The sequence below is a fragment of the Octodon degus genome, unplaced genomic scaffold, assembly GCF_000260255.1.
Source record: "Octodon degus isolate 3935 unplaced genomic scaffold, OctDeg1.0 scaffold00132, whole genome shotgun sequence".
NCBI classification, from domain to species: domain Eukaryota; kingdom Metazoa; phylum Chordata; class Mammalia; order Rodentia; family Octodontidae; genus Octodon; species Octodon degus.
The window spans coordinates 7,885,254-7,891,536 of record NW_004524708.1 but is presented as its reverse complement, the minus strand read 5'-3'; the positions used below and the strand labels follow the sequence as shown (position 1 = coordinate 7,891,536).

Genomic DNA, 6,283 nt, shown 5'->3' with positions numbered 1-6,283 from the left:
TATTATTTGTTGAAACTGTACTTTCGATTTGATTTGAAACTGTCTCATTGCTATATGTTTATCAATAAAACTTTGAAAAGAAAAAAAAAATAAGACCATCAGAGCCCTTGAGACATGTTAAATGGCAGACTGGGTGGGACAAGCCACTGCTGAGGACAGCACATGAGCCTTGTAATGTATTCTACTTTTTCTCTAGATCACAGCCCCATCTTAGGATTTATATCAAAGAGACCAGCCAGAGTTTTGACCTACAGCATCAAAAAATAGGACTGCAAAACTTTTGGGCATGAGATATATATTCTTTATAACTTAGGGAAGCTCAGAGGCAAAGCAGACCTGAACCAGCTCCTCACTGAGGAGTTTGGAGCAAGGCAGGGTCGTAGAAGCATCTGATGCTGCTAAACAAGGGAGAAGCAATAGCAGCCAGAGTGGCATCCAGGAAGGGCTGGACAAGTCTCCTCTCCAAGTTCCCCCTCCAAGTTCCCCATGAGAACTTGAGAAGAGTGGAGTGTCAGAGGTGGGTCATGGAACTCACCACCTGCATCACTTGGGAGACCAAGGGACAGTGAAAACTCTGGTTCAGAAAGCAACAAAAGGGCCAGCATGGAACCAGAAAGGCAGACGCTATTCCATTACATGCTCTCTCTTCCTTCTCCTCCTGCTTTTCCTTTTAGTGTTTTCTATCTGTCCTCTAATGTCATGCTCCTCACGGCACAGGCACTCAGGCTGACTCCAGAGCCTCCCATGCTGGGTCCTCTCCCCAGGCGTTGGACCAACACACTGTCACCTGCTATCCAGCCCACAGTGATAAGGAGCCCAGGACACCACAGTCTTGAAGCTCTAGAGTCAAAGAGAGGCTTGTGCTCTCTGGCCTACTGGGCATGCATGGTGCTGCCAGTCCCCCTGGGAATGTATAGGACACCTGCACCTGACTTCAGCTAGGCCCAGGACCCTGTCACAAGGCAAGCAGGAGGAGCGGAGGGGTGGGGTAAGATTCCCTGTGACTTAAGGCTCTGATCCAGAGCTCACCCACACTCCAGGGTCCCTGATTCACTCTCAGAATGGAGACTGAAAGGTTATGAAGACTTCATAGATGGAGTCTCAGAACACAAACCCAGGTATGGGCCCCTCTGCCGTACCTGCCCACTGTGAGGCCAGTGCTAGTGGCTTGTGGAACTTGTTAGGAGAGGTGGATTGTCTTATTCACTTTCTCATTGCTTGGATGAAATACCAGATACACACAACATCAAGGGGAAGAGGTCTAGTTTGATTTGTGGTCTCAGGGGAGCCAGTCCATGGGCAGCTGGCTCCAAGGCAAGAGTGTCATAGTAGAAGGACACAACGGAGCAAAGCTACTTAGCTCATGGCAGATGGACAACAGAGCAGGGTGTAGAGCCAGAGGGAAGGGCAAGGGACTAGATACAGACTCTAAGATCACATGGCCACGACTTACCCAGACATATCCAGGATCATGTTTTACTAATCAACTGAGCCTCTCTTAATCCAATGAAGTTGAAGATTCAAGATGAATGGCCATAGGATGAAGTACCACCTGATCAGGACAGGCACACCCCACCCATGATCACTAGCAGATGCTCCTGACTCCACCATCTCAGGCACCATGGACCCTCTTATCAAGGGGCATCAAAGGGCAGGCAGGAGGTGTTTTGCCTGAGTGGATGGACATGGCCCCCAGCACCCTGCTCCCCCATGGGATTCAGAGAGGAAGAACGGGAAAAAAGTTCCTGGATTTTCCCCAAAGGTGTACTTACTTGAAAAATTAGTCTGAAAGCCCAAGAGGCTTGGGGGCTGAGACTTGGCCCCATCACACGCACGGATCTCAGCTGGCACTGCAGGGCTGTGCCCTAAGTCGTGCTCACTGTGGCATAGCCCTAGCTCCATGGTGGGAGAGTGCTGTGTTTCTTCTTAAATCTTAATAGGATTTTTCAGTGAGTGTCCCTCTTACAGCTCAGGTGCACAGGTCTGCAGTCCAGGGGACAGATTCCCAGGGACAAAGCACAAGCCCTTGTATGTCATTCCTGTCCTGCAGTGTGCTGCATGCCACCTCACAGATCTGAGTCCTGCCGTCTCTCAGCCATCTTTCCTGATCTATTTCTCAGGTTAACAAAGCTGCTGACTGACAACTGTGGATGTGCCAGCCCCCCCCCCCCCCGGGTGTGCGTTTCCAGCTCCCAAGAGCCACACCCAGCCCACATTCAGGGAAACCTAAGTCACCAGAAAGGACCAGTGCTAATGACTGTCTCACAGAAGCTGTGAGTGACACTCAGTGACAGCTCATTAACTTCTTTGGGTCAAACTCTACAGAAGGAAGCTATGTGGGAACTGTCAGCCTGCTGGGTAGGGAAGGAGTAGAGGGCTTAGAAAGCCGTGGGCGGGGAGAGTGGGGAGAGGAAGGGGAGAGAGTGGGGCAATATTGTACAGAGAGCTTTGTCTTTCATTAGATTTCACCAGCTGCTCCTGTTGACCTGTTTCACACATGTACACTCTGACACACACACACACATGCACTCAGGTACAGAAGCACACACAGATGCACACTTGTAGACATTACACACCACCACACACATCTCCCACTTAAAATATTTCTTCCCCGGACCTTTGGTGAGTCCTTTTCTTCTGCTTTCTTCTTTCCATTCTTAGCCAGGCTGGGTAGTAGTGGGATCCTTCCCATGGGACACAGTGCCATGCTATTCATCACCATGAGACCTGTTTTGTTCCTCTTCCCACATGCTTATCAGTAGCTCAAGCACCTGTAGAGGGAGGAGCACGGTGGAACAGACTCACACGCGCTCTCTGCCCAGACGCAGGAATTATTCACATTCGCCTGCAGTATGTTCACCTGTGTACGTCACCAGTTAGCTATTGTTTTTGCTGAACTATTTGAAAGCTGTGAACATCAAGCCTCTTCATCCTTAATCACCTCAGCTGGCATTTTCTAAAATTACTTTACCAATATAAGTGCTGCAATGTGAGCAGACTCCCCAAATAGCATCACAATACTGTTTCATACCCAGCCCATCACACATTTTCTAGTGTGTGATTTGCAAGTTTCCAAGGTGGTCTTTATCCGGGATATGCCACGCTGCACTGAGCCTTATGCCTCTTCAGTCTTAGCCTGCATCTCTCCTTCCCACTGATTGTCTTTTCTGTGATGTTGATGTTTTTTAAAATGTATCCAAGTCAGTTGCTTACACTTTATGATGGTCATGGGATGGATATGTGGTGTGTGCGTGCATGCGTGTGTGTGTGTGTGTGTGTGTGTGTGTGTGTTTGGGGGTCCTTGCCCTCTGAATCCAAGGCCTCCACTCAATTCTATAATAGCTTCCAGACCCCTTAAGACTGGGCCACCCTTGGAGAAGAAATACTCAGATGAGGCAAGAAGAGGCCACCAGGGCCACAGTCTGTATCTAGCACACCCTTCATTCCCCAGAGCTTCTACCAGCATCTCTTTCCCCCTTCACCTATGAGACTAGACCTCAGGCTCCAGCAGTCTGGTTGAGAAATAGGATGGACAGAGGACATATGCATTGCCACTCTGCAAGGTGCTCAGAGCCAGGCACTGTGTGGTGCTTGGTGGCCTCAAGATGAGGTCTCCACTTAAATGCCATGCAGTTTGGAGATCAGCAGCCACTGGGGCAGCACAGCCTGGTCTCCCCTGTGGCAAGCACCCTGGACCACTCCTAGCCCCATTCCAATCTGTCTCCAGGGCACCATGAAGCTTCCTGAGGCCACTTTGTATGAGAGAGAGGACTGCAATGTCCCCTGAGTCACCACTGACTTTTAGCGAGGATCAAGTAGCTTGCAGGGATGGTAAAGCCCCAATTCCAGGGCCAGGATCCCTCCTCTGACACAGCACCTCGAGTTTAGTGGCACAAGTCAGTAGCTCTTGTCCTGTGCTCCCTGGCCCCAGCAGTCAAGAGGCGGACAGTGAGCAGCAGGGGCACTATTCTGCTCTTCTATATCTTGGACTTCATCTGGAGTTGCAAAACATATTTTTTTTTCTAAGCCAAACTGTATCCAGTTTTATTGAAGATACTTTTCATAAACAATCATGGTATTTCAGGCAGGACATGGACACACAATCTGTAACAGTATACGACAACTTTCAAACTCCCTTCTTGGATGGACTACCAAAAATCAGAAAGCCACTATAAAATCCAATGAAGTCTTCTTTTGAGGCTCTGAAGTAGGGAAAGTTTAGAGTAAGGGTTGATATTTCATGTTTAGCATGTTGTTTAACAACTTTTCATAAGCCAACCCTGACTTTCAGGAAATAAAAATGGCAGAATTATCAATCTGAAGATCCACAATCTAGAAAAAAGAAATCAGTTGCTCTTGTGGGACACCATCTCAACGTTACTGGCAAGTGCAGATTGCCTGACACACTGGTAACATCACTTTCGGGAATCAGATCCCAATAGGTCTCTGGGCTTGAGGGAGTTAAGCCTATGCTGATGGCAGAGGAAAGGAGAACATAAAATGAACTGGGAGCTGTCCCATACCATAAGGCATTTATGCCAAGGTGGCCACATGTGTCAACATCAAAGAATCCCTCCTCCTGGGAGCCAAGAGAAAGTCTCTCAAAATCAGCAGGGAAAGGTGCCTTTCCCACATCGATCCAGCTTTGGAGACATTGTGCTACTGACATATGCTCCTTCCCCACAAAACAACGATGAAGTGTTCTGTGTGCTAACAACATAGCTTTAAAAAAAAAAAAAGGTAAAACAGAAATCTGCATTTTTATAAAACTTGATAAAAATAGTATTTCACACTGTACAGTCACCAGAAGTACACAGCTATCAAAATGCACACCCTTCACTTGACATCTCCAGCCCCTTCAGCTTCTTGTGGCTGCTCTGTTTTGGCAGCTCCATTTTCTGCAGGGTTCTTCCCATCCTTGCTGGCATCAGCTTGTCCCTTTTTCCCTGTGGGCACCTTCTCTCCCTTCTCTGCAGGGCCCTTTTTAGCCTTGAGCTCTGGCTTCGGAGGAGCTGGTTTAGCAGACAACCCTGCAGATCTTCTCTGTGGTTCATCCTTCACATTGGCTTTCTCACCTTTAGCACCCCCTTCAGCCTTTCTCTTGGGCATGGTGGCGACGGCGGCAGGTCACAGGTGCTAGACATGAGATGTAACAGCATGTAGTTTTGGGCAGCCTGGGGGTCATCCTTGCTTCTTCTTCAACACTGCTCCAAAACATAATTTGGAGTCCTAGAGACCAAACTCACCGCCTGCTCAACAACCACTGGGTGACAACGGGAAGGCTGGGCTTAGTGGGGTTGTTACCTGGCGCTGCCCTCCCTGGACTTGGGCTCCTCTCACATGGTAGCTGATGTAACAGAGTCAGCAGTGGAAGTTGGGACACCCAGATAGATGCATCCCAAGAGAAGCAGGTGCTGCCTGGGCTCACCGACCAGCCTCGTGCTCGGTCTGGGATATAGGAGCTATGCATGTGCCACCTTACACACAGCATGCGGGGATGAGGCTGCGCTTTCCCAATTGCAGCTGATCCTAGGTTCCCCACAGTCCTGCAGCTTGGTCTCACAGAAGAGGCGGGTACTTACTTCTGCTTAGGAGCTTGCGGCTCAGCAACCCAGTGATCTCCATCAGCCACCCCCCCCCACCCGATTTTTGTCTATTTTGCACTGTCATCCTGTAAGAATTGATGGAAATAACTAATGCTCTCACTCTCCCAAGGAAAAGGCTATACTATTGTACATAATTTTGAGGCCTTCACATATTCTTTAAATCAGTTTCATACTTTCTTGTAGATTAGGAGGAGAGGGAAAAGTAGCCATTGTCACCATGCAGCGGTGACTCAGAGTGGAGCCTCTGCCCAGAAAGCTATGACCTGTGACAGCAAATCTGAAAGTATGTTTGGGGCTAGGATTGAGATGGGAAGAACAATGTTGTGGGGGACTTTGATGGGCCAAAGTCCTACAGGGGGTCCTGGAGTTTGTGACTTCCTGCTTAGTGGGGTGGAGCTTCTACTGGTGGCCTTGACGGCTGAATTTTCTGGAGACATCACCACTTATGGGGTGAGAAGTGCACACGGTGCCCAAGGTAAAACCAAGGGTGTCTGTCTCCTTAACACTGCCAGTATGCAGAGTGTGGGGGAGACAAGAGCCTGGGTCAGAGGGGCAGGGTCACTCTGCCCTGGAGAAAAGTGTTTTAGCCTGTGGGAACCGAACTACCAAGGCTATGCTCTTGCTTCTGTCCTTTAATGATCAGATGGATTAATTGTTCTAGAACTTTCTAGAATGGC

At 48.9% G+C, this 6,283-nt stretch overlaps 1 pseudogene; it reads right to left on the bottom strand.

Annotated features, from left to right (window-relative positions):
* Nucleotides 1–4,836: 4,836 nt before the first annotated feature.
* LOC101590651 lies at nucleotides 4,837–5,144 on the bottom strand (annotated as a pseudogene).
* Nucleotides 5,145–6,283: the final 1,139 nt, after the last annotated feature.